Source organism: Triticum dicoccoides, chromosome 7B (genome assembly GCF_002162155.2).
Source record: "Triticum dicoccoides isolate Atlit2015 ecotype Zavitan chromosome 7B, WEW_v2.0, whole genome shotgun sequence".
NCBI lineage: Eukaryota > Viridiplantae > Streptophyta > Magnoliopsida > Poales > Poaceae > Triticum > Triticum dicoccoides.
Window position 1 is genome coordinate 25,869,528 of NC_041393.1, and position 9,240 is coordinate 25,878,767.

The window sequence follows — 9,240 nt, forward strand, 5'->3', positions numbered from 1 at the left end:
GATCACTCTTCGATTTTGTCCAAAACCTTTCTTTGTTTTTTGCTCTTTTTTTCCTTTCTTAGTTCTTTCTTTTCTTTTTTCATTTTTGTTTTATTTTATTCATATTTTTATTTTTTCAAATTAATGAACTTTCTTTTAAATCATGATTTTTTTTTCAATTCAAAAAAGTTCATAAATTTCAAACATATTTTTTAGTTCATAAAATTCAATTTTTTTTCATCAAATTAAAAAATCAGTAAATTCAAAGTTCGTTCATCAAACCCAAAAGATGTTCATAGAAATTCAAAAGTCTTCATCATCTATTTAAAATTCTCATGAATTTCAAATAAATGTTCATCGAATTAAAATATTGTTCATTCAATTCAATGTTTGCTCATCAAATTCAAAAAGCAAATAGAATGGAAAATTTGTTCATCGAATACAAAAATGTTAATCAAAATTCAATAATATTCGTTTTTTGAGATTTATGATTTTTTTTGGAATCGGCAGACATTTCATGAAATTCTTGAACATTTGTTTGAATTTAAGAACATATTTTAGAATCTGGATTTTTTTCAAGTATATGAACACTCTATAAAATTAGTGAACAATTTTATATTTTGTTTCTTATTTTGTAAACTATTTTCCAAATCATGAAGATTTTTTGTATTCCCAAATTTATATAAAGAAGAAAATAATAATAAAATAATAAAATAAAATAAAAAGGAAATGGAAGAGAAAAGAAGTCACCGCGCTCCACACATGGGCTAGGTTTCATTGTTTCCCTTGGCACAACGCGCTAAATAGGAGCGCTCCCATCGATATAGAGTCCACTTCTCATTCCTCCTCCTCGAAAAAAAGTCAAGGAATCTATATATTGGAAGCTCGTATTTTCGAATTGGTCGTATTTTTTTTCCTTTTGCGAAAAGCACATGGGTCTATTATGAAAGTTCAGACATATTACCACAATTTGATATTTTTTTATCTATTTGAAGCTAGAGAAAAGTATATTTTTCGTCCCTCAAATTTTTAGGAAAGTCTAGATTTGATCCCTCAACTATAAAATCGGACAATTTGCATCCTCAACTATTGAAACCAGGCAAAGTTCGTCCCTTCTCTCGTCTGATCTGGTTTTATTGTACTCAGCCGGTTTTGACCGGTCAAAGCTGACGTGGCAAGGGAGACCCGACCTGTCCCGGTTCCCCTATCTCGCGGATGTGCTCGACCCCGCCGCCGGCGAACGCCCCTTGCGCCGCCCTTGTATTCTCCACCTCCCCGTTCTTTCCCTTGTTCTCTCCATCCCGACTCCACCTGCTCAACCGCACAACCCAACCTTCCTCGCGCCGCCATCAGCGCCTCGTGCGGGCCCCCTCCCGCAGTCCGGCCAGTCGCCACCACGTCTTCCTCCGTCTGCATCGCCCGATGGCCACCAACCCGCTCCCATCCGCCGCCCTACCCTCTTTTGCCTCCTGGACTCTCGCGTTGCACCCTCGACCTTGCCCCGCGCGCCATGGCGCTCCGCCACCGGACAAGAGGGGGTGATAGAGATGCCCAACGGGAAGGCGGTGTTCCTCGTCGACGCCTACGACTCCTTCCTTGCCGGCTGATCGCACTATGCCAGCACTCCTCCGAACTCCGCCCCACGGTGGCTGCGATGCAGTGCATCCTGCGGCGCACCTGGCGCGCCATGTCCTGTTGGAATAAGCCACGGTATGAGTGGAGATCATGCGCGTGTGCCGCACTGATCGAGCCTGTCGCCGGTCCGTTGCCGCGTCGCGTGCAACATCCAGGAGTGCGTGTGTGGCGTGTGTGAGCGCGTGAGCTAGCAATCTGTTGCGAGCCGGCCGCGGTGTGCGCGCGCGGCCGCGCATGCAGCTCGTGCTCATGCAGCAGGGCGGGGTGGGCTGCGCGTGTACGAGCACCAGTCCGGGTATAAAATCCGTAGACTGCTCGATGGTTGCCAACCAGTGGTGTTTGTGATGAAAGAAAATTTTGCCGTACGCGCAGCGGGTGTTCGTCGCCAAACACCAATGCTGCTCTTTCTTCCTACGTTCCAGCGTGAGAGCAAGAGAGAGCTAGGGTTAGACCCGAACATGTCCGATCGACCGCTTCGACTGTGTGGCGCACGGCCTTGCCAACGTCTGGCTCAAGCGCGAGGCCTTCGTCACGTTCCCATTGCCAATTACCACTCGCTGCGGCCTCGCTGGCACATGGCCAGAAGCAGCAGCAGCGCGAGCCCGCCGGTGCCGGCTATGCCATATGGTTGTCGGACTTCGTCGATGGCCAACGAGGTGCTTGATAAAATGACCACCATAAAAAGAAGATACGAGGGGAGAGAGAAAGGACATGATGAGGTGGCAGTCAATAGGAATACCGGGGTCAAAACCATGCTAACTCAGGGCAAATACCACTTTGAGTTGAGGGAGGGACGGAACTTGTCCGGTTTCAAGAGTTACAGGTGCAAATTGGCTCGGGAAAAGTATATTTTTCATCCCTCAATTCTTTCGAAAGTATAGAAATAGTCCCTCAATTCTAAAATCAGCAAATCATGGTCCCTCAACTTCTTAAACCGGATAACTTTCATCCCTCATACTGCTTTTGATGGTTTTTGTTTGACGTGAACACGGTTTTTGACCAAAACATGACATGTCGACTGGGTTTTGACCAAAAGTTGAGAGAGTTGAGTAAATAAGGACATACATTGTAGAAGATAAACAAAAAACACCAGATAAGATTCGGGCTGCAACATCGGTAGAGGAACAACGCTGACATGCATGCAGGCCAGATCGCGTTGCTCGTCCACAAGTTACAGCCGCTCCACGAACGACGCCGACCTGTCCATTTAAGCTTCGGCGTGCCGAGAACAAGGCCCTCCTGCCGTGCCCAGAAGGCCGTGTGACACGGCGGACGATCGCTGCTAGCTGCGTCGCGCCGACGGGGTGAACAGAGGCCGCTGTAGTTGACAGCGAACGCGCTGACGGCAGGCCGTGGCGCGCGCACGGGCGTCATGCACGCACATCGCAGGCACACCACGTACAACACGTGCTCACCACGCATGCATGCACACCGGCATGGCATGCCAGTAGTAATACATGTGCGTTCAGCCTAGGGCGAGCGTGGCAACCCTGGTTCGATCCCTACAGCCACAATAATTTTTTAGTGCTCCTCTTATTTCAGCTGGCAGGTGGGTCCCACACAAAACCGTGTCAAAGTCAGGCAGAAACCATGCAAAGCGGTATTGGGGACTAAACTTACCCGGTTCGAGAAGTTCAGGGACCAAGTTTTGCTGGTTTGGGAGTTGAGGGACCAATTCTATACCTTTGAAAGAGTTGAGGGACAAAAAATATACTTCCGAAGACACACCTCCACACGTCCTCCACACACCTCCACACGTCCACCCACGATGCTAGACGCACCGCCGGAACAGGGGCTAAGCGGGGAGACCTTTATTCCATCTTCAGGGAGCCACCGTCATCAAACCCTATCAAGATTAAAAAAACAACTAAAAACAGAGCCCTCCCGCCGGCCCTTGACAGGATTTACTGCGCCTCCATGGCCCTAGGGTCACCGGAGACGAGGCGGACCTGCACTAGCGCGGGCGAGAGACACGAACTCTAACTTTCTTTGTTGGAGAAGGAGGCGGCGGCTGCTGGTATTATCGACGGGCTTTGCTACATCAAAGCCACATCTACGTAAATAGTGTATGTAAACCTACTGGAGAACTGGCTCGACATGATATGATTGGAAGAAAAAACCGCCCGGTCCATGAAATTGGTCACTGACACCAATGGACTGTACTTAGTCAAGTCAGACATGGAGCTTTTTAACGTGCACTCTGCCTTTTTCTTTGCGGGTGCCCTTTTGTCGTCGTATCAAAAGATATATAGCTGGCCGACCACACCGTCTACCGATCTTGCTAGAGATAGTGTGACAGCATATTATATTACCTCCATTCCAACTTGTTTAGATACATCTACACAAGTAATCTGGAAGGGAGAAATTATGTAATATAACCTTGCCATGCCACTTACTCCTAGTTTCTCACTGCACATAAACACCCACTTACGCCTGCCTTCTTAGCTCAATCATTGCAAAGACTGCAGGGGAGACCATCCCATGGAGGCCAACGGGTCGCAGCAGGAGGAGGAGCCTCGGCACCTCAGCTCTGGTGATCACGAGTCCCTCAAGGAACCCAGGAACGGGAAGGGGGGATGGATCACCTTCCCTTTCCTCGCAGGTTCGTGCATCCTACTCGTGTGTGATCTAGTCTGTGGAGCATGTTCACAGTTGAGTTTGTGTCTGGCCGTGTGATCGATCGACGTTTGCAGTGGCCATACTGGGCCTCGGGCTGGCGACCGGCGGCGCGACGGCCAACATGGTGGTCTACCTGATAAAGGAGTACAACGTGCCGAGCGTCGACGCGGCGAAGATCTCTAACATCATCTCCGGATCCATCAGCGTCGCCCCCGTGGCCGGTGCCATCGTCGCCGACGCTTTCTTCGGCAGCTTCCCCATCGTCGCCGTCGCCATGGTCATGGCCGTCCTCGTAAGTCTATGATATCTGCGCGCGCGTGCACATGTATGTTTATGTATCAAAGCTTCTGGCCCATTGACCACTCCATGTCATGCGTGCAGTCCTTGTCATGTTCACGCTGGCGGCGAGCCTTCCGGGCCTCCGGCCGGCGGCGTGCCAGCTCGGGGCCGGCCCGTGCGAGCAGGCGTCGGCGGGGCAGATGGCGGCCCTGTACGCGGCCGTGTTCCTCCTCTGCCTGAGCGCGGCGGGGGCGCGGTTCAACCAGGCGACCATGGGCGCCAACCAGTTCGAGGCCGCCGCCGACCGCGACGTCTTCTTCAACTGGTACTTCATCTTCTTCTACGCGTCCACCGTGCTCGGCGCCACGGTCATCGTCTACGTCCAGGACACGGTGTCCTGGACGCTCGGCTTCGGCGTCTCGTGCGCCGCCGGCGTCGTCGGCCTCGCGGCGCTGCTCCTCGGCACGCGGTACTACCGGCAGCCCCCCGCTCAGGGCAGCCCGTTCACGGGGCTGGCCAGGGTGGTCGTCGCCGCGGCGAGGAAGAGGAAGCTCAATGTCGTGGCGTCGGAGGAGTTGAAGTTTTACTACGGGCTACGTACGGGCGACGAGGACGTCAAGACTGGCGGCGACGATGTCGCTATCCCCAGCGACAGCTTTAGGTAAGAAAAGATCTCGTATGCATTTGTTCATATTCCCGCGGTTCCATTAATAATTGAAGTTCTACTATTGTCCTAACTCCTAAGTCCAACTACAATATGTTTGACCAAGCCTATATAAAAATATAATAATATCCACAAAAAACAAATTACTTTATTTTATTCATTATGAAACCCCCCGCAAAAAGATTCGCTACGAAATATATATTTGTACTATATAAATTTGAAATGCTAGATCCTGTGGATTTTTCTACGGACTTAGTCAAACTTTTTCTAAGTTTGACTTAGGATAATCTTCGAACTTCAATTATTTAGAAAAGTTTGGGTCCACATGCATAAATGAACTTTATAAATGCTTAAACTCAAACCTTTTAAAATCACAGGGAATGTTGAAAGTAAATAATGATTTATTTGTTTTGAGTTGATTTTCTTTTGTTAGGAGGTGCTTTTGTAGTATACCCATGGTCTTGAATTTAAGTTTCAGGAATATTTCAGCTACAACAAAAATCATTTAATTTTCAGTTATTTCCGGACGAAAAGAGAATGCAATCAAATATTCTGAGTCTTAAAGAAAGTTAAACAAATCCGTTTATTTATTTATAGTACAACCGTAATGGCTAAAATATTTTGACCGAAACACAATTATGACAGAAAACCACAATTGTCGTACTACAAAACACCGAATCATCCAAAACGCTTTGGTTATGTAGTACTATACGTGAACTAGGTAGCTACCACGTCGACGCACAACAATTAATGTTCGTTGAATTAGTTTAGGGTGCCTTTCAGTGTCAGTTCATATAACTTGTGCTAAAAATCAATTAGGTTCCTCAGTATAAATACCCGTATATTACAAGAAAGTTAGAAGACAGTGTATGAAGGTATACAGGGCAACATGAAAAGCCTTTTTTTTTTGCGGGGACCATACTGATCTTGTCCGGTATTAACTTTTTATTTTTCCATCGCAACAAATTTGTGTGTGTGTGCCCAGCTCTGTATCAAAACAGTGGGCTTTATGCTAAAATTGGGTGATATGGATAGAAAATCCATGCTCTTCCTTTGGTCTCACCCAGGCCATTTACCACTGTAGATCTGCCACAACAAACAAGTAATTGTGCAAAGCGCTGAGCACTGTTGTTCATTTTGTTATATTAGGACTCTCCATTAGCCTCCCTTTCTTTCTTTTGTGCTTGTTGAGAATGGAGATATTCTTTCGCTGCAATTTGCATGTGTTGTACTTCCTCCGTCTGGAAATACTTGTCGGAGGAATGAATGTATCTAGACGTATTTTAATTTTAGATACATTTATTTTTATGCATTTCTTCGACGAGTATTTTCGGACGGAGGGAGTACTTTATTTTCATTTGTACCAACTCACCTTAGGGCTTTTGAAAACGCGACATTACTATCTATGATATTATAGCTTCAGTTACACATGCATTATACATTTTGAGTTTTGAGCATAATTAAATGTCCTTACATAGTTAATAAAGAGAGTACCTAGTCACTGTTGGGTATGTAGGAGTATGTGGCAAGGGTTGTCTTCCTGTCCATGGCAACTTAACTCCAACCTCCACACCATTATTATTATTATTATTATTATTGGTGATTATTAAAGCAATGACATGGACATATTACCTCATGGTTGTGCTACACAAAATATAGTGCTTTCCTAGTTTTTTTTGTGCGTGTGTGGAGACTGAAGAAAAATATTGGCTTTACAATCAGATAAACTTTTAGCATGCTTATCATGTACTTCCTCCGTCTTAAAATAAGTGTCTTGAGCTTAGTATAAATTTGTACTAGAGCTGATACAAAGTTGAGACACTTATTTTGGGACGGAGGGAGTATATCGAGATCGGTGAACACATTGAAATGGTAACTATAAATTAGTCTCATATTATTAACATTATAATTTTAGTAGGTTTTGTCGGTTTAGTATACATCAATGGTTGTGTTGAGTTTCGAATACGTCCATGTCCAAATCGATTCCTTTTTGGATATTTATTCTACTTCTTTTTCAGTATTTAAACCACCGGTGGCAAGGCCACCTACTAGCTTTGGCTATCCAACTTTTTGGTAATATCAACATATAGTAAGGATCAACTAAGTATACTATACTAGATTAGTTTGCATGTTGAAATAACGCAAATTAGTCTCGACAAGGGTAACGAGAAATGGTACTATGGTAAGGAAAACAAATGGCACTCTTGTAAACATCACTACTGCCTGATATGAGTATATGAGGAAGTCATCGACGACAATGACATCCAGTTATTTCCACGTTGCTCGATCGCGTGCAGCTTCCTGAACCGTGCCGCGGTGATCACTGACGGCGACGTGGACGCGCGAGCGGCTCGGTGCTCCGGCCGTGGCGCGTGTGCACGGTGCAGCAGGTGGAGGAGTTCAAGACGGTGCTGCGCATCATGCCGCTGTGGAGCGCGGCCATCGTGCTCAGCGTCTCCGTCGGCGTGCAGATCAACTTCACCATCCTACAGGCGCTCGCCATGGACCGCACCGTCGGCCGCTTCACCGTGCCGGCGGGCTCCATGTTCGTGGGCAGCCTCATAGCCGTCGTCATCTTCCTCGGGCTCCTCGACCGGGTCCTGCTCCCGCTCTGGAGGCGGCTCACCGGCCACACGCCGACGCCGCTGCAGTGCGTGGGCGCGGGCCACGCGCTCACCGTGCTGAGCATGGCCGCGTCCGCCGTCATCGAACGCCACCGCACTGCCACGGTGCGCGCGCACGGAGAGGAGGGGAACCCGGCGTGGGTGTCGCCGCTGTCGGCCATGTGGCTGCAGGCTGCTCCTGCCGTTCGCCGTGGCCGGGGCAGGGGAGGCGCTGCACTTCCCGGCGCAGGTGACGCTGTACTACCAGGAGTTCCCGGCGTCGCTCAAGAACACGGCCACGGGCATGATGGCCATGATCGTCGCGCTTGGGTTCTACCTGAGCACCGCCCTCATCAATGTCGTCCAGCGCGCCACCGCCTGGCTGCCGGACAACATGAACGCGTCTAAGCTGGAGAACCTCTACTGGCTGCTCACCGTGCTCGTCGCCGTCAATTTCGGGTGCTTCCTTACGTGCGCCAAGCTGTACACGTACCAGAACATCGGCAAGTAGCTCAAGCTCAGAACGCAACACTCGTTGATCTACATGCATGGGGTGTGTGCTTTGTTGAAATATAGGGTGGGCTTTGGCCCATCTAACGATTTCAGGAAAATCTCTAAAGAGCCATGTGGGTTTATTCGTCCTTTGTGTGACTAGCCGTAACTATGTGGGCAATTTGGTGAGCATGGCGCAAGGCGATACATGAGGAGGTATACCAAAGTCCATCAGCCACACACGAGTTCATCATCAGGTCCATTTCAGACCTGGAGATACTTCCGGTGAAGAGTGGCGTGCAGCAGTAGAGCGACCTAAAGCGCCGCCGGCAGGATTTGCAAAAATTCATGTGGATGCCGCGATATCCAGGGTGCAGACTAGCAGGGCTGCTGCAGCGGTCTGTCGAGACGCACAAGGTAATTTCATGGGCAGTTCGGCCCTTGTGTTGCATGGAGTAACGGATGTAGCATCGCTGGAAGCAATATCATGTAGAGAAGGGTTGTCTCTTGCGCAAGATCTATCCTTGCAGAACTTCATCATCGCGTCAGACTCGAAGCACGTGATTAACGACATCAACAGAGCTAGCCATGGAGGCTCTGGAGCTATCATTAGTGAAATAAAGCAGAGAGTTTTATTCGTAAATTGTAAATTTTCCTTTGAAGGCAGAGCCACTAATGGCGACGCAGATAGGTTAGCCAAGTTTTCTCATTCATTGGATCAGGGGCGGCATGCCTGGCTTGCCGAACCCCATGACCCATTTTGTATCCCACTCGATGTGAAATTTGATCAATAAAGCTTGGTTAACCCCTCAAAAAAAAATGTGGGTTTATATGGCAATGGGTATGGTGGGAAGTTTAATCCCATATTACTAGTTAGAAAGAAGTTGGACCTTCTTATAAGAGATTCCCATCTACATGTTATTGGAGCTTGAGAAGAGAAGTGCTTCCTGCATGCCGAGGAAAAGGGTA

General features: G+C 47.9%; 1 pseudogene; it reads left to right on the top strand.

The window, feature by feature from the left end:
• Positions 1-4,052: 4,052 nt before the first annotated feature.
• On the top strand, positions 4,053-9,036 carry LOC119336108 (annotated as a pseudogene).
• The last annotated feature ends 204 nt before the right edge of the window (positions 9,037-9,240 follow it).